The following is an 18490-nucleotide window of genomic DNA, read 5'->3' as shown; positions in this document are numbered from 1 at the left end:
TTTCTTTCACCAGCTTCCACTTTCTTCCTTGTCTTTCTCGATTCGCTTCCATTTTCCTCAAGCACACTCCAACAAAACTGCACGGCTTCTCCTTTCCCTTAAATATAAAATATCCTGGCCACTAAAAACAGAATGTGTGTGGTAGTGCCATTTGGACTTCTGAAATAAGAAGTCCCATCTGTGAATTGGAGTTTTTAGTCCAGTATAAATTCATGTTCCAATTCCGTTTGATGTTTAGCTCACCTTTTTTTTGGACCATTAGACAACAAATCCTGAATAAGCATCACAGGTTGCAGACATGGAGATGAGCCTTTAATTTTGCTGAGTGCTCGGTAAAAACCAGCTCGATTATGGTTCTGTCATGACAACTCTCTGAGTGTTTGGCCTGGTAATGGATATGACAATGTTGATATGTTTGTTCTTGGTTGATATGTTTATACAGGTGGAGCTGGGGAAGGTGGAGGGTTTCTGAAAGCACGCTGCACTGCTACGCAAATGCTGACCAAGTATTTGAAGGTTGAGCAGCGAGCTCACTGGCTACTGATACAGAAGAAACCAATCAGCTACGCCCTATAGAGAATGATGTGATTGCAAGCAGAATTGAATTAAAGGATTAGTTCACTTTCAAATGAAAATTAGCCCAAGCTTTACTCACCCTCAAGCCATCCTAGGTGTATATGACTTTCTTGTTTCTGACGAACACAATCGTAGAAATATTAATAAATATCCTGATCCATCCGAGCTTTATAATGGCAGTGTGCGTTACCAAACGAGTATGAGCTGACCGGCTTCCATATTCTTCAAAAAGCTTACGCTGTACGTCCTACGCCTTCCCTATTCAACTTACTGAAGTGACGCGACACCAGTTCCGTTTTTTCCGTAATTTAAATACGGAAGGCGGTCTGGCGGAAGCTAGATACAGTATTTTACTTCATAACTTGTTAAATATGGATTTTTTTTTTTTTTACACAAACGCATCGCTTCGCTTCAGAAGGCCTTTATTAACCCGTGTGGAGTGTTTATGATGTTTGGATGTGGATGGAGACACTTTCTTCAGCTCATACTTGTTTGGTAACGCATAGTGCCATTATAACGCTCAGATGCGTCAGGATATTTATTAGTATTTCTACGATTGTGTTCATCAGAAAGAAGAAAGTCATATACACCTAGGATGGCTTGAGGGTGAGTAAAGCTTGGGGTAATTTTCATTTGAAAGTGAACTAATCCTTTAAGGAACTATTAGCCTGCGTCATCTAGAGTTTCATGACAGAACTTTGTATATCATTATTTCAAGTTTAGTTAAATTCAGATATGAACAAAAGTTGTGACATTAATCCATTTCTACTTTTTTCATCCATTCAGGCTGATTTCTCACATGAATGTATTCTATGCTCTATGATTTCATATTTATAAAAAAAGTGAATAAAATAATGATGAAAACTTTCTGTACTGTTAATTTTTTCTCAACAAATTCTTTCGAGGAGCCATTGCCTCCTTTGCTTCTTCAGAAAACAACCATGATTTTGGTCATGGTAAATAATAAAAAAATCCAACATAAGTTATCATTTAAACCTACATACTTACTTTTCTGCTTTTTTTTTTCCAGGCAGATACATCTTGACATCACAAGTTGCTTGATACATTGGCTCTATGGGGAGAATGACTGTGAAAGCCATACCATTGTGCAAAACTTCCCTCCCTCTCCATTTATGAGAGAGGAGTGGTGGGACAGCACTCTTTCCTAAAAGCTCTGTAAAAAGCCAAGGTGACCGCTGGGTCACAAGTGAGAAATGGGAAAATGGCTGTGGGGTGTGCGTCCAGTAGCAGATAACATGAGAAAGCACTATCTCCTCTCAGCACATTTTTGTGAGGAAGAAAATCCAATGCATTCGAAACAGAGACTGTTTCTTCCTCTCTGTCTCTCTCTCTGAAATGATGGACAGTTCATTGTTTATCTATTACAATATATACTGTGCATCAAAGTCAAGAGAAATACTCTAAAGGGGATCAACAATGCTGTTTCTGCTCACGCTGTTCTGCTGATTTGCAAAAAGGAAGGTCTAAGTTGACCCTCTTGAAATTTTTAATTTACAAACTCCCAAAAAATGTCAAAAGCAATCATGTGCCATGTGTAACCAGCCAACGTTCTCATACAAAAAACATTAATGTGAAGAAAACAAAAATAAAATGTGTTTCTGACATTTACAGATGTAATAAACATCAGGGTAAAAAATATGACCATTAATCTGGAAACTGTGGAAACATCAAATGGAACTGTAACATTAATAATGTACAGTTAATAAACAGTTATTGTAAAATAAACCCTGACACTGTCAGGATATAGCACAGTACTGCAACAATGGTAAGTTTACTGAACTGACAACAGGATAAACACAGGCAGGTGAGTATTGACCCCAGACATGGAGCGGGGTTACCATATAAATAAATATGTGGACAATTTATAATGGCTGCACTACCTGTACAGTATGTGAAAAAAATCGCCCAGTATAAAAAAAAAAGTCCATTACAACATACAAAACAATCAGCCTAGCAAAAGATGAATACAGCAATATTACAGTAATATTAATAGTGATGTTCTCTGAGGTGATTTCAATAAAATCAATGACTGAGATGTATATGTATGCTATCAGAACTGTCAGTTTGATTCAACGGTGAATATTTGGAAATATCAGACTACTGGGTCCTGTATTTGACCAATCAGAATCGTTTTAGAATGCAGAATTCTTGTAAATAACTGTGTGTGATTGTAAGCATAAATCAATAAAGGACACACAATCATATTCTGCTGCTGTGTGAATGCTCCATAGTTTAACCGTATAAAAGAGCTGTGTTTTTACTGTATTGCATAACTACCATTATGTGTTATGTTGCTTGCAGGTAAAATCTATGAAGGCTGGAGTCATTAGCATAAAGTGACTAATTAGAATTAAATTAACATAAATCTGGACACAAATGGATAGGTAAAGTTCTTATTAGATCGGGAAGCTTTTTCAGCTGCTGAACTGGTAAGAAAAACATCTTCACATCACAGTGGGAATTCATTTAGTATTCATTCTCCAATAATATGTATCTGAAATATGACCTAACATAATTATTCATACTAATCCATTACTTTTCACTATTTACATAACATTTTTCTCTATTACTTATTTAAATTACCAACATTGATGGTTTTCATTTAATTTCATTTTAATTGTGTGAGTGATGGAAATATGAGGAAATTAGAAATGATACAGAATGACTTACAAACTTGATTTGTGCCTTTTAGCGAAACTAACTAGGAAGATTGGGGGGAAACAAACTGCAATATAAATTTTTTCCCACTGCTGTAGAAATATAAGTCTTATCGCCTTCAGCTTAGGGAGATGTTCATATGGAGTCAAATGAGGCTCTAAGCCATTTGTAACGCAATCAGTCCTTAATTAACGAGCACAACTCTGTTCACTGACATTTATGCTTGTAGCTGCGTGGAATAACTTTCTGACTTCCACACAATAGTTCAGCCATTTACAGTTAAATTCCCCAATCACACTTTTAAAATGAACGCTGTCACATCACAACCTTACACAAAAAGTCACGATCAATACAAGACAATACCATCATTAATCGCTAGTCTAGTCTTAAAACAACTTTTCGACAGCAGCATAAATAGTCCAAAACAATACGGCAGCTATTTTTTAACTAGATTTTTTATTTTTTTTTTCTGCAGGGGAAGGCTAAAATAAATGTAACAAAACTTCAGGATGGCTTGTGCATTTGCAGGGAACTATCTAACCAGAAAAGTAAGTAAAACACAAATTGAACCTTACAATTTTGGCTTTAAATTTGCTCATCCTAATGATTGAAATTGATCAATCAATGTTTGATATGCATATATTGCGGAGAGGTTGAAATGGATGTATTGTCAGTGATTCTCTGGTGAATTGTAACACATTGCAAGTTTCTTGAAAATAAAAAAGAAAAGAATAAATAAACATTTCAGAATAAACCTGCTGCTGCTGCTTCTTCTTCTTTTGGCTTGCAGTCTCTCTGTCGGCTTTGAAGTTTCCCAGCAAGCCTGAGGTAAAATAAAATGCCAAACTTTTTTTCTTACCTAACAAAGGTAAACTTTCAGCAGAGTTTCAAACCACAGGAAGAGCTCACGCTTGGCAGTTTTCTGATGTTTAGCACAGGCAGCACATGTTCCTCGGTTGCTCTAAGAATCAATTTTGGTGCATAGTCTTCCAGCCTTTCAGAACTGCTCTTCCACATGATGGAATAGAAGAACAATGGCCTGTTCTATTGTGAGCACAACAGAATATTGAATCAGATAGCTGTAAAACCAAAGGTTCTTTCATTATTGATGATAACAGAAAGGAATTGGAACTGCTTGTTGTATGTAGACACTCTTATGCACACAATACACATTCACTCTTTTCATTATGATTCTTCCTCTGTAGCTCCCATTTCACTGTCCTTTTGTATATGTTCATAGCCTTTAAGCTGCCATAGTCTTGACTCTTGTAGCATTTTATTTTCATTCACTTTCAATGTTAGTCAAGGTTTCTGAGGTAGTTTGGTTTTATGTGACCATTTTCAACCATGATTATTAGAATTAAGCAGGATATTTTATATTATTTTTATTATATATATATATGGTAACGCTTTAGAATAAAGCCCATTAGTTGCATTAACTAACAATGAGCAATACATTTGTTTATTTGTATGCAGTATAAAATACAGTATAAATAGTTTTTTTTTTAACATTGCTTAAAAATATAACTGTTCATTATTAGTTTGCAAAAAAACCTTCATTTTGTGGAAGACACAATGATCAAAATTAAAGAACAGTAATCATTGTAGCACGAAAGAAGATTTCAGCTAAAATTTTTAAGGGTTATAGTTGTCAAAAATTAGCAGGAAGTGTAGAGGCCCTTGCTTTGAATGACTTCAGCACATCGGTGGCCGCAGAACATCACTAGTTCCCTTTCGAGGTAACTCCACGCTGCGTCGAATGACACTATGGGGACGCGTCCCGTGGAACCCGGTGTCTGAGGCATGTGTGAAACTAACCTTGTGTCAGAAATCGCCCCCTATACCCTTAAATAGGGCACCTTTTTTGAGGTAACAGCCATTTTTAGTGGTGTCTGAAACCTTAGTGGTCATTATCGAGTGCACTCATTCAATCCCACAATGCACTGCAATAACGAGTTTACAACTGATGTACGCTTAATGGTTAGAGAAGACCCATAATGCTCTGTGAGAGTCGTGCCTAATGATTTCCCGTGTCTCTCCAGAAGATGGCGCCTGCAGCTGAATAATCCATCCTTCCATTTATTCATTTTACAAATACAGTATGAATTAATTTTTAATTGATTATTAAATTGTTTGTAAGGTTTATACACAATTTCCATGACAGAATTCAAGATAAATCCTTTCATCTTACTACTGGAGCTGCCAGTTTGCTAAGTTTCAAATGATTATTAAATAGCAAGCACAAACTATGCAAAAGTGGCAGCCTTTCCGGTGCACTCAGTGTCCAAATTCACTCACTTGTTTTCAGTCACTCCTTCAAGTGAACTAATGTAGGGAATAGTGAATGAGGGTATAGGGGGTGATTTTGGATTCTGCCAATGCTATTCGCCGACGCAGTGCGATGACGTCACAAGGTGCCTGTAAACACGTCATCACCTTCTTTGTCTTCAGGAAGCCGTTTTTGTGTGTGCCGTGTGAGAGAAAGAACTAGAAGTAGTGTGTTAAATAGAGATATAAGAAAAAAGGGGAAAAAGATAAAGAAAATAATGGCAAGTAAAGGGCAATTCAAACAGTGTTCCTCCATGCCCACGTTTTATAATGCCTGGCAATGAACACAAGCTCTGTGTGATTTGCCTTGGAGCGGACCACGCACGTTCAACCCTGATGATACCTACAAGGTCATAAGTGTCCAGCTCCGATGAGCCTTCCTTTTCTCTCGGATCTGCACACTGAGGTGGCAGTCTTGTGGAGACACCCATATTCTGCTTGGGTGGCGAATATGGCCTTGAGTTATTCAAATGTAGAGAGGCTGTGTGAGCAGGGGTCTGGGAGGATGCCTCAGCTTGAAGGAAATTTAGCAAGCTATATCTCCCCGGGGACATCCTCATTATTAAAGGCTTCAATTTTGCCATCGGTGGCATGTCAAACGACATTGAGGCTAGTTGGCAGAGCATATGCAGTGGAAGGACAGATGCTTTACATACGATGGCTGTATTGCAAGCCTATCGGCCAGACCTATTGAAAGACCTGGATCAGGGCAAGGGATTATCCCCCGAAGTGGTGGCAGAGCTGCGTATGGCCACAGATCTAGCCCTCCGTGCCACCAAGCAGGTGGCCAGCTAAGAGTGTGACAAGACCATCCTCCTTGATGCCCCTGTCTCAACCTCTGAACTTTCCGCCACTCGCTGAAAAAAAAGGAAAAAAAAGTACAAGAACAAAAGAACAAGCTGAGGTTGGTTGCTAACTGGACATTATTAGGTGCCTCTCCACAGGAGGTGGCAGATGTAACCCCGGTTCCCTGAGGGGGAACGAGACGCTGCGTCAGGTTACCATGCTTTGTGGCTTGCCTGCGCGTCTTCCTTCAGACAATACGAACCTGATGACGTGTTTACAGGCGCCCTCTTTATATGCTTGGGTGGACCTTGTGATGTCATTGCACTGCACTGGCCAGTGGCTTAGTTTCATACATGTCTCAGATACTGTGTTCCGTGGGACACGTCCCCATAGCATCATTCGATGCAGTGTGGAGTTCCCTCGAAAGGGAACCGGGGTTACATACATAACCTAGATGTTTCTCACATTGCTCTGCTTTAATCTTGGTCCACTTTCTTCCAGTCTCTTCCACATTTCAGCAACTGTAGTGGGTTTCTTAGCTGTAACTTTGTCGCCAAGGATTTTGCAGAGATTTTCAATCGGATTTAGATAAGGACTCTGGACTGGCTATTTCAATGTTCTTAGCTTCAAAGAACTGCTTCACCCATTTTGCAGTGTGACAAGGGGCATAGTCTTGCATTAAAATTGCAGGCTGATTGGGAGATGCTCACAAGGAAGGAACCGCATGTTGCCGGAGGTTCTGATTAACATTTGCATTCACCCTGCCGTGAAGATGTTTAGGAGGCCCAACTCCTGCTGCAGAAACCATCGCCAAATGATGACACCTCCTCATCCACCTTTCACAGAATTCTTTGCGCACTTTGGGTTCAGTCTTTCCCCAGTTTGATGCCGAGCATAATGTTTCCCATCGGACAAAATTAAATTAAACTTGCTCTCATCACTAAAGTGAACTTTGGACTAGTTCTCCTTTGTCCACACAGCGTGCTCCTCAGCGAAAGTTAGCCTAGCCTTTTTATTCTTTCTGCTGATGAGAGGCTTGGTCACTGCAAAGTGAGCTTTCAGTCTGAATTCTCTTAAACGGTGAGACACTGTATGCAGAGACAGATCCTTACCCTGTTCGGCGCTGAACTGGCGAGCAATTCCAGCTACAGTGTTGAACCAATTTCCCATTGAGAGTCTCTAAATTATCCTGTCCTCTTGTGCATTTGTCTTGTGTGGATGTCCAGTCTTTTTGGGGGACTTGAATAAATTAATGTCATTCTAAAGTTGTGATATAGAAATCAGATTTGGAATGACCAACTTCTCTTGCAATGGCAATCTTTTGGCCTTCATCTGGACAACCTACTGTCGCAGGGTTTCAATCACCTTAAAGCATCTCGCCATCTTGCAAAGAGAATTGGAAAGTTGTCCTAACAGGAATGCTGCCAGTTAAATAGGGTTTGTCAGATAATTAAGGAAATTAGCATCATGTCCCAGATTAACACCAATAACTTGGAGGTATCCGAAAGTGTTCTCCAATTTTGATTAGAGTTCTTTTTTTAAATGTCTTACAAGTTTGTTATACTGTGCTTTAGAATATTTTTAACTTATTTTATTAAATATGCTTAAAGAGCATTTTGGAAATCGTAGGTTGTTCACTAATTGATTGATGGACAAAGAAAGACCCTGTGAACGCATGCTATTCTAACTCTTAACTCTTCATAAGAGCAAGGAAATATTCTTTGAAGATATGTCCCCTTTACATATCCCAGAATAACAACCTGCACTGGTTCTGTCCTGAGGCAAAGCCCACCATAGTTCAAGATTGAAGTTAAGGAGGCCCAGACTTCAGGGAGCAGAAGCAGAGCTCCTGTATTAAACATTCTGCTTGTACCCTCACAGCAGCCCAAATCCACCTTTGGCTAATTTCCCACAATTTCCAAGCTTCCTGAAAATGAATATGCATTACAGTTGCAGTGAATCCATTTGCACGGCAGAATAATAATGAAGAAAAAGTGCTCTCAAAAATGCAATTAATCTTATGTAAAACGCCTGCTCAATGCCTCTAATTAGATGCCATTTTAATAACTGCGTATGTTGTACAAGAAAGACAGTTTAGCAAAGGTGGTAAACACCATTGTTCATTTGTTTGATGACATAAAAGCAAAAGTAAACAGATTTTGTTTACTGGAATATAACCAATCCCTTATTTATCTGAAATAAACCCTCTAGAAAAGTACTGCACATGCTAAAACTCACACAAAATGGGACAAATTGCTAGCAACAACACATGATTAACACTGTCAAACAGATGAGATATGCATTCAGGAAAACAAAAACAAGTGTAAATAAAGATATAAATGCATTGCATTTTAAATGTGAAAATGGATTCACATGTTTGGCATTCAGGCAATGGTGTACAGCAAGATGAACATGGATTTGTGGGAGTAGACGCTTTTGGCAAAGGATTACACTGAGCCTGCAGAATAAACCAAACACATCACCAATAGAAACATCAGTATATGTTCTAGAAGCATGGTGTCATCATGTTTGTGTTATCCAATTGTAGGTGAAAACAGGGTCCTCCCACGACCGGCTCTGGGCTGATAACATCTTCCAACGTTATTATACTATTACAGGTCACAGACTGGGTCGACAACTAAGGATTGCAGAAAAGGTTACTGTTTCTTCAGGCTAAGATGTGAACTGTTCTGTGCTACAGAAATGCTCGATGTACTGTTAGTGCCTTTCCTAGACTGTCAACTGTCACATTTCAAGTCAATAAAACCAGTCATTTAAACAGCTTTAAACCATATGACAGTTTAGTTGTTTATTTTTTTGTGGTAACCAACATTATGCCACAAATACTGTCATGCTGACAACATGTATTGACCCTGAATATTTCTATGTATATTTCATTGTCATATTAACCCTCAGATTGTGTTCACTAGAATGGATAAAACTTCAATAGCCATTTTTAAGTATGCAAACTGTGATGTTTCATCTAAACCGCCATGGATTATGATTTTTCACCCTTTAATAAGTAAGTATATAAATATATAAAGTTGATAATTACATTTTTACTGAGGCAATTTATTAAGAGTGACATGCTGAATGGCTACAATTATGAGACTGTTAAAATATATGGTCAGTTATCTGGAGCGTGTAAAACAAACTGCGATTGCAGGCGAAAACAAATCTGCCTGTTGTGTAGTGGAGTGCCAGTTTCCAGCGTTCAGCATGTTTATTTATTTATGGGCTTCAAGAAAGAAGGTCTTGGCACAGGGTGGACACTGGGCCACTGCGGTTATCCTCAACGCTCTACCACTGGACGAGGAGGAGAGAGGTAGGCCAGCACATTAATGATGCATGGGGACCAGTACGTTCAGTTTAAAGTTCTCCATGCTCTGTGCAGGCCCACTGAAATATGCATGAGCTACACCGCATGTGCAGGCTGCAGCACGTCAAGTTACTTTCCACCTTGGCGAAAGGTACAGCGGCTCACGGCACGCTTGCAGCAAAGCAACCGCAGGCTCTTCTGAAAGGATGCTTGAGTCGTAAGTTGTCCATTATAATAGACCGGTTCTGCATGTATGTGTTAATCATGTGTGTTTTATAGCTTGTTTTTGTCATAAAGTAGATTTATAAGTTAAGAAATAATACTTTTTACAGTAAAATGGACCCTGTTGAGAGGTGTTTATAATGATGTATGTTCTGTCCACATAGACATTGCTTTCTGATGATTTTGCAACTTTAATAGAAGCGTTAGAATTTGTCAACATATCATTAAAACAAAAAGTTTGCTTTATTTCTAACAGATTTAAAGAAAAAAAAACAAAGTCGCTTGTTATGCTGGCTTGTTAGTTATAATGAGTTGTTTGTTCATTGACTGGCCTCTAGACAAAGTTGTTTGGTCTGCTGGATTTCCTTAAAAGTCAACATGAAATCCAAATTGACCCCGTTTACTTTCTTTTTGCATTGCCTTATTTTTAACGATTCATTGCTTCATGGTTTTCCAAATAAATTTAAAATGAAATAACTCTTCCCTTTAAACGACTACGTTCCCAGCAAACATTAGTCCGCCGGCAACATCGTGTCCCTGGCCAAAAATAGTCACGGTAGGACGGCATAAATCGGTAAAAATATGTATCACATAACATTTCCTAAAAATGCATTCAGTTATGTTTGTACATGTCTACAATTCTCTAGGGTTACATGTATAATTGTTACTTTGACTTTTAGCTATGTGTAGTTCAATATATAATAATTAATTAATTAATTAATTCATAAGATAACGTCTAAGTCAAGACATCAGATCAAATTTCATTTTGGAACTATTTTTCAACCATGACGAGACGTGTCGGAAGGACGTCTTTCAACAGTCATTAAACGTCCAAATGTTTGCTGGGTTATCACTGACAGGTTGTGCGGGCTATTAGATAAAGTGGTAACACTTTATTTTGATTTTTCCCCTTTAGATATTTGGTTGACTATAAGTAATGTTGCACCTACATGTCAACTAACTCTCATTAGAGTATCAGTAGAGTATTAGTAGACTGTCTGCTTAATATCTGCTAAGACTTTATTGTGATGGTCCCCATTAGACATTCTAATTTCACAAGTACATGTCAACTTATTCTACTAACCCTACCCCTTACAGTCTACTAATACTCAACCAATACTTCAATATTGAGAGTTAATTGACATGTAGGTTACAACATTACTTATAGTCAACAGAATGTTTAAAAGTGACCATCAAATTAAAGTGTAACCAATGTTAATCAACAGTCAAAGAGCTATTTACACATTGCTTTAACAAACTAGCACAAACATGGCTCCATACTGGCATAAAATACCTACTTTTTATCCAATCTATTGCAAATGGATAAAATTCATGCTTTTTTTTATATTGAATATCCAGTTTCGCTTTGAAACACTCCATATTACAGAAGTAGAATGGATGGCAAACAGGGCTTCATGTTGACTTTTAAGTATATACAACAACTGCAAAAGCAAAAGTCAGCTCTTGAGGAGGTGCAGAGACCACATTAACAAATCTAAGGCTAAAAATACTAAATCTGTCAAGTGTTAATTACGTAACTGCAGTCAGCTGTTGCCTCACCTATGAGCTTCCAAATATTATGCTGTGTTGCTATTTCTACCGCACAGGTCTAACAGCGACCTCCAACATGTCAGGATCCGTTATCACTTCGTGGCACGCAATGCCAACGAGCTCTCTGTGCAGCAGGGTGAGGTGCTGGAGGTACGGATGACCCTCTGTGAGGGGGTGGAGGAGGATGGGGAACAGGGCAGAACAGGTCTGAGGTACAGCGTGTGGGAGGTAGAAGGAAAGAAAACACGACTACAGCTCATGCAGAGCTCAGGTCTAGAAGATTCTGTAGGCCGATGTTTGAACATAAATGATAAAAAACAAAAACATCAAAAGTTTGTGGGAAACCTGAGGGAAACTACATTGAACATAACATACGATAAGATAAAAATACATAAAATCTAGTTCTGTCTACTTTATAGTGCATAAAATGAGACTCTGCAATTCCACATTATTGGAACACAAGTAAACCCTTGCAAATGCACAATACCCACAACTATCCAGGGAGCTGAAGTCAAGCATGTAGGAAGGCGTTCTTTCAACCTGTCACTTTCAGATGTCTGCCGTTTCCCTCAGAACAGCCTCCAACCCTGAGGAACTCTATTTACATGAGAACTACTGAAGTGATCAAGAGGGATTACCCCCGATTGGCTAATCCATCTGGAAACACGGATAATCGTGTTTCTAGACATGCCCGGCCTGAGCCTAGTATCACTGGGATTTAATTCTAGGATCCCAATGGTAGGATGCATCATTGGGGCACAGTATGACACAACCGCTGCGAAAATTAGACAACATCTTGAATAAATTAGGAAGAGTATCAAAAATAGATTTGTCACAGAAAAAAATCCAACCACACTCATGCAATTTACTGTACTAATATTAGACTCTCACATTCTTCTAGGTCTTGGAAAACAATAAACAGTGGCGGCTGCTGAGGAACCGCAGCGGTCAGTCAGGCTATGTGCCGTGTAATGTGCTAGAAGAGGTCAAACCAGGAGAGCAGCAGTACAACCGTGCTGCTCTCTTCAACAGCCAGGTTAGCTTGCAGTCTAAGCTACTTCATTATCACACTGTTCACCCACCAGTCTGGTTTATAATTTGAATTCTGCAAGGCACAATTCATGAATACATAAAACTTTAGTGTCTTATTACTTTTAGAGGATTAAATCCTATGTTTTTTTTGCGGTGAAAACGGTAATGCTTTATAATAAGGTCTCATTTGTTAACATTAGTTAATACATTAGCTAACATGAACTATCAGTGAGCAATTATGGGGCACACATATTCACTAAGTATGGGGAACACATATTCACTATTAACTACAACTATTGCCTCAATAAACTCCCAATTTACTGCTTACTGATAGTTAGTTAAGGTAGTTTTTGTATGAAGGGTTAGTTCACCCAAAAATGAAAGTTCTGTCATTAATTACTCACCCTCATGTCGTTCCACGTCCGTAAGACCTTCGTTCATCTTAATGTTATGAAGCGACGAGAATACTTTTTGTGTGCCAAAAAAACTAAATAACGACTTTATTCAACAATATCTAGTGATGGGTGATTTTAAAACACTGCTTCATGAAGCATCAAAGCTTTACGAATCTTTTGTTTCGAATCAGTGGTTCAGAGCATGTATCAAACTGCCAAAGTCACATGATTTCATTAAGCGAGGCTTCGTCTTCGAGAAGTGTTTCGAAATTTCAATGGTTCACCACTGGGGGGCATGACTTTGGCAGTTTGATACACGCTCCAAACCACTGATTCAAAACAAAAGATTTGTAAAGCTTCAAAGCTTCATGAACAAAAAGTATTCTCGTCGCTTCATAACATTAAGGTTGAACCACTGTTGTCAAATGAACTGTTTTAAATATCTTTTTATTACCTTTCTGGGCATTTGAAAGTGTTAATTATCTTGCTGGCAATGCAGGCCTCACTGAGCCATCAGATTTCATCAAAAATATCTTAATTTGTGTTCCGTAGATGAACTAAGGTCTTACGGGTGTGGAACGACATGACAAAGAGATATTTTGATTTTAAAAATGAATTAAATGTTTAAATTAACATTAACTAAGATCATTAAATGCTGTAGAAGTATTGTTCATTGTTAGTTCATGTTAACTAATGTAGTTAATGCTAACAAATGAAACTGTATTGTAAAGTGTTACCACGAAAACTATAAGATATGTTTGATAAACTGACGTCAGGTGATTTTGACCTGTCCCATTTAAAAGAAAAAAAAAAAAGTATAACATTTTTATATTTATTTAATTTTTATATGTTTACTGTTAGAATATTACATTGAAGTTTTCAACGGTATTCCGAAGTCCCAAAATGTGCTAACAGGTTTGAAAAAAATTGCACTCCTCATAGAAAATGTATATATTATAATATATCAGACCATTTCCTGAAGGTTAAGCACTTCCTTTTACCAACCACTTGTGGAAAAAGAGAAAAATGCTTCTTCTTCTTTTTTTTTTTTTTTTTTTGGTACCTTGTTTGTGGAAAGTGCACACATATATTCTCCTACTTTACATGGCAGGCATTGACTTTTTTCTTTTTCTGCCCCTCTGTTTTTTTGCCATCTCTACAGGCTGTGAATCCTTACAAAGGTACCTCTGCTGGCCCTGTAAATCACACAGAGGTTTTGGAGATGAATAAACCCTCCCGGGATAAAGATAGTACGTACCTCTTATCTGCTTGCTGTATTTGCTGTGAGATGGAGAGTGGGGAGAGTCTGCCAAAAAATAAAAATGCAGAGAAGTGGGAAATGAATTTGGTGTGAGAGTGCTCTTATGTACACAGATTGCAGATTCTCTCCAGAGCTCATTGCTCCTGTCTTGGGCAATCTTATTCACTATGTCTCTGTCCCAGTGCTTGTTTCTTTCTCTCTCACTTCTTCACTATCTCTCTAGACCGCAACCAACAGAAAGAGGTAAATGATGAACTGCTGAAGAGGATAACTGACAACAAGGCCCAGCAACCAGCTCGAAACTTTCGGGTGGAGCGCTCAAGTACATCCATGGCCATCACGTATGAATCCCAGCCCTTTGAGGTCCATGCTTGGCTCAGTGCAAAGGGATTCTCCAGACCGTGAGTGACACGTGAGCTGCGACATGTGACACTTCAGATGACATATGGGTTGTGTAACCTAGTGGTTAAACATATGGGCTGTTAACTGAGGTTGCAAGTTCAAACTATGTACCCTTGAGCAAGGTACTTACCCCCAGGTTGCTCCAGGGGGACTATGATAAAGATATACTCTAAAAAATAACTGTAAAAAAATGAATTCTAGGTAATATTATTTGTCGTTTTCGTGAAAGTAACCTATAGGCTACTTTCTCGAAAATGACAAATATTACCCAGAATGCATTGTTTTTACAGTATATTACTTCTGTATATTACAATGCATTCTGTATATTACAATACATTCTGGGTAATATTATTTGTCATTTTCGAGAAAGTAGCCTATAGGCCTCTTTTCTTAAAATGACAAATATTACCCAGAATACATTGTTTTTATGGTATATTACTGTTTCAATGGAAAACGGTATTTTACTGTGTAAATTTGTTTTGTTTTTTTACAGTTGTTTTTTTAGAGTGATAATAATTTGTAAACCTTATTAAAAATGTTATAGGGGATCATACTAAAATCTGGCAAACATCTATTTTAAATAAAAATATTTTTTTATCACGGCCTTAACGAAAACTATGACTGGCAATAGTTCAGTGAATAAGGTGCAGTCTATAATGAGCCTAATTTACATAGATGGTGGCATGTTTGTGCAGAAAAGAATGCCAGTGTCTTAATTTAAAGGGTTAGTTCACCCAAAAATGCAAATTCTGTCATTAATTACTCACCCTCATGTCGTTCCACACCCGTAAGACCTTCGTTCATCTTCAGGACACAAATTAAGATATTTTTGATAAAATCCGATGGCTCAGTGAGGCCTCCATTGCCAGCAAGCTAATTAACACTTTTAATGCCCAGAAAGGTACTAAAGACATATTTAAAACAGTTCATGTGATACGCGCTCCAAACCACTGATTCGAAACAAAAGATTCATAAAGCTTCGAAGCTTCATGAAGCGCTGTTTTGAATTCGCCCATCACTAGATATTGTTGAATAAAGTCGTTATTTTGTTTTTTTGGCGCACAAAAAGTATTCTCATCGCTTCATAACATTAAGGTTGAACCACTGTAGTCACATGAACTGTTTTAAATACGTACTTAGTACCTTTTTGGGCATTTGAAAGTGTTAATTATCTTGCCAGCAATGGAGGCTTCACTGAGCCATCGGATTTTATCAAAAATATCTTAATTTTTGTTCGAAGATGAACGAAGGTCTTACGGATGTGGAATAACATGAGGGTGAGTAATTAATGACAGAATTTTCATTTTTGGGTGAACTAACCCTTTAAATATTCCAGCCACTATTTCAGCTCATTTAGTGTCTGGAAACTGTAACAAACATGTTGTGCAACTTTAGTGAATTTGCCCCAGTTTATTTTCATAGTATATGTATCAGTTTATCTCAAAAGATCAAATAAAATTTGATTCCTTGTGATATGACTGCTTTTTTAAAAAAAAATATGATGAATATGATGTAATATTCTCTCTACATTCCAGGGTGGTGGAATGTCTGGGTATTCTGAACGGGGCTCAACTATTTTCTCTCAGTAAGGATGAGCTGAAAGCCGTGTGTGGGGACGAGGGTTCCCGTGTCTTCAGTCAGATCAGTGTGCAGAAAGCTCAATTAGAGGTCTGTCACAGAGCAATATCACTTATGGTAATCTGAATTTGAGTAGATTAAACTTTCATATGCAGTGCAAAATGGAGCATGAAAGTCTTTCTTTCTCACAGAGGGGTCGTGGGGATACAGAGCTACAGGAGATCATGAGGCGACGACAACAGGAGGTAGAAGGCTCAACCTGGGACTGATTACAGTCAATCAGGCCGTCACTCATGGCCTTATTTCATCACATTTTCTTCAGTACTCTTGTTCACCCTACAATCAACAGCCACCCAGAGGAATTCAGAACAGATGGACTAAACAACTCCAATCATTACTGAAGCCCAGTCCAGCCCATTTCCTTTATGACCCATACAATGTAGTGCTTAATGCTAGTGCTTAAACTGATGAACATGAATGCATTGAGAGTGAAGTCTTTAACCTCCATTTATAGAGATGAAAATGATTTTGATAGCAGGCATTGACTTATGATTGGTGCTGTTAAAGGGATAGTTCACCCAAGAAAAAAGAAAATCCTGGCATTATTTATTAAACCTCAATTTGTATGCACCGTAAAAAGTAATACGCTATATCTACTCCATAAAATTTAGTTAGTTAACAAATAGAATTGAGTTAGAATTAATCAAATTAATTCCTTAAATGTCAACCATTTAAAACAAGTAAAATTTAAACAAAAAAATATCTGAATAACAGACAGACGTCAAAGATGAATTAAGAACTCTTTATTTTTTATTGCCAAAATTGAAGACACCTGATGATAACAAGCAGAATCACAGAAGGAAAGAGGAACACAAGAATTAACAGAGGTTTAGATGTTGATGTTGGTTTTATTGAAAATGTTTGATCACTGTTATGGTGATCAGTGTTTCATTTAGTTGGGCAGTTTGACTCTTTGCTTTTTATGTCAGTTTGTGGTTTTTGTAATGTTGTTTGCTAATTTTACACATTTTAAATGGTTGACTTTTAAGAAATTAATTTGATTAATTATAACTCAATTATACTTATCAACTTATATGTTGAATTTAATTAATAATATTGCGTGTAATCTGTTGCCACAATTTTATTGAGTAGAGAGAGCGTATTACTTTTTACAGTGTGTGGACCCTTCACATAGCTTTTTTTTTTTTTTTATGAAATGCAAATAATGGTCACGTCTGTCAAGTTTAAGTCATTATTCACTGCCCTCCTTTCTAGCTTCTCATCAAATGTCATTGCTTCTGAGGGTGAGTAAATAATGACATTGATTAATTTTCATTTTAGGATAAACTATTTCTTTAATCTAACATATTAAACAAGTCCCTGCATAAATAATAAATGGTGAATAAAAAATAAAATGGTATTTAGTAATGCAGTGAAGGATTGTAATCTATTATCATCTACTTAATTCAGCTAAATGACTACTTGAATATTAATTTTAAACATTGTGTTGTTATTTATTTTTTCAATTCTTTAGTACACTCATGCTTCACACTTCATTAACGCAAATCAGATCATGTTTATTCATGTTTATGATTAGTAGAGACTATCATACTTCATAATAAGATACATAAGAGCTCACAGATGTATTGTGAAACATTCTTTGTACACTATCTGCACCTTTGAATTATGAGTCTGAAAATATCTTTTGTCATTAAACAACAAAAATTAACCAATAAACAAACTATGCAAGCCCATGGGCAAATAAGTATGTCTGTACTTCTGTAATTGATTTAAATCATGTTTACATAAATTGCGTACTGCATATGCATTGATTTCATAAGTGCCAAGCGTCATTGTACTATTGCTTTTCACAGAGCAAATTCCTGGTGCTCTTCTTACCCAGTGTTGTCTATAAAGCCCCCTTTCAGCCCTGTGAAAACCATAAGGCTGAATCTCTAACCGCCTCACTGACTGACAGCTTTGCTACTTGCCCTCACGGGGGGCACATAACAGTGGCTTTGAGTTTGTCTTGTTGCTTTATTTCTGGAATAGATTGTGAACGCATCAGCGAGTATTGTGCTGTGTTCAGGATGAGTGAGAATGACCTCCATCTCTCCCTTTGTATGCACTGTCAAAACGCCTCCCAGTCTTAAGAGAGGGTGGATGTGACTGCGTATTGTCACTATGATTCATGGAATGAATCAATGCCTAATGATGGGATTTACAGAGAGGAACATCAAAGAAAAGACAGAGATTTGCAGTGCAGTCGAACTATTGTTATTCACATTGAGGATATCTACCATTTTTGAGAGAATTTTCTATAGGCTATCTTCTATATGCCAGGGATTGTGGTATCAGGCT

At 37.6% G+C, this 18490-nt stretch overlaps 1 protein-coding gene across 4 annotated transcripts in view; it reads right to left on the bottom strand.

Annotated features, from left to right (window-relative positions):
• The window catches only part of mgat4c (mgat4 family member C), a 123954-nt gene that overhangs the window by 19105 nt on the left and 86359 nt on the right, over positions 1-18490 (bottom strand). For 2 of the 4 annotated variants that reach the window (XM_051871158.1, XM_051871160.1), the window contains exon 3: positions 14147-14194. The exons of the other annotated variants lie outside the window; for them this stretch is intronic. The gene's annotated coding sequence lies outside the window, so the exon portion shown is untranslated. The remainder of the gene's footprint in view (positions 1-14146; positions 14195-18490) is intronic. 4 annotated transcript variants of the gene reach the window in all.

The sequence above is a fragment of the Ctenopharyngodon idella genome, chromosome 18 (assembly GCF_019924925.1).
Source record: "Ctenopharyngodon idella isolate HZGC_01 chromosome 18, HZGC01, whole genome shotgun sequence".
Classification (NCBI taxonomy): domain Eukaryota; kingdom Metazoa; phylum Chordata; class Actinopteri; order Cypriniformes; family Xenocyprididae; genus Ctenopharyngodon; species Ctenopharyngodon idella.
Note: the sequence above shows the minus strand (reverse complement) of the source record. Positions and strands in the feature narration are given on the sequence as shown.